The sequence below is a fragment of the Tupaia chinensis genome, unplaced genomic scaffold, assembly GCF_000334495.1.
Source record: "Tupaia chinensis unplaced genomic scaffold, TupChi_1.0 Scaffold145225_1, whole genome shotgun sequence".
Lineage (NCBI taxonomy): Eukaryota > Metazoa > Chordata > Mammalia > Scandentia > Tupaiidae > Tupaia > Tupaia belangeri.
The window spans coordinates 129,509-130,816 of NW_006205085.1; the positions used below are offsets into that span (position 1 = coordinate 129,509).

Here is a 1,308-nt window from a genome sequence, read left to right on the forward strand (position 1 = left end):
CACCATCTTTGCCTTACTGAGTGCAAAGGTGTTGCCACTCACACCCATTGCCAGTTGGCCATGAGGCATGAGACCTTAACTATTTAAGTATATAAATTTTTGATTTAATTATAAAAATATTTTTATTTTTTAGAGGATTAAAATTTTATTACAAAAAGTTTTCTTCCATGAGAGAGACAGATAGCACCCTTAAGAGAGAGTCTTAGTATCATGATTAATTTGCACACTCAGCCAGCCTTGAACCACAGCACACAGGCATGAGACCTTAACTATTTAAGTATATAAATTTTTGATTTAATTATAAAAATATTTTTATTTTTTAGAGGATTAAAATTTTATTACAAAAAGTTTTCTTCCATGAGAGAGACAGATAGCACCCTTAAGAGAGAGTCTTAGTATCATGATTAATTTGCACACTCAGCCAGCCTTGAACCACAGCACACATATGCTCAGCATACCCAAATAGGTCTGTAGCCATAAACCCTAGAAATATTTCCAGGTAACTCACCTCCATGGAGCATTGTGATTTACTATAGTCCACCATCTGTATCCACAATGTGATATTTCTAAACAACTCACAAATGGTGTTGTTTTTACTATTAATTAAGATATCTTACATTTTTTAAAAAAGTTTTTGCTATAGAGCATGTATGCTTACTTAAGAGACACAGTGAGGGAAAATGAGAAATCACTCCACGGAGAGGACAGCCATCCCCATTCTCCTCAGGATTCTGGGCATGCATGTGGAGGCACCCAGTGTGATTTAAAAGCTGCTGGGTCTCAAACTACAGGGTTAACTGCAGGATTGTTTTAAAATAGTTTTAAATAGCTGTGTGTGAGAGAGAATTGACTTAATTAGTTTTAAATTGTTTTTAAATTTTGTTTAAATAATTCTTATTTTTTTTCTTTTCAAATAATTATTTATTAAATTTATTTATTTATTCTCTTTTAAATTTGACCAGAGAGAAAGAGAGTAAAGGAACGTGAGAAACCAAGACATTTGGTTCAGAACTCAAACCATGGTTGGCCATGTGGGAGTCCAGCACATTAACCAACACATCACCTGCTGGCCCATTGTTTTAATAATTCTGTCTGTATTAACAAAGATTCTCTACTTGATCAAAATTTAATTAGGCCTCTCAAACTTTACCAAGGTCTGTTTGTTTTCTATGAAATCAAAGTAGGTGGATTTGAGCAAAATCCCCCTTAACCCTAAAGTTACCTAATGTAATTTGCTATCTACTGACCTCCACCCTGTTACATGGTACTAAGTTCACACTTTATTATTCTATATTCAGAGTTGAGTTC

At 33.9% G+C, this 1,308-nt stretch overlaps 1 pseudogene; it reads right to left on the minus strand.

Annotated features, from left to right (window-relative positions):
* LOC102498630 (CDK2-associated and cullin domain-containing protein 1 pseudogene) overlaps positions 1-48 on the minus strand; it is a 3,127-nt pseudogene extending 3,079 nt beyond the window's left edge.
* Between the last annotated feature and the right edge of the window lie 1,260 nt (positions 49-1,308).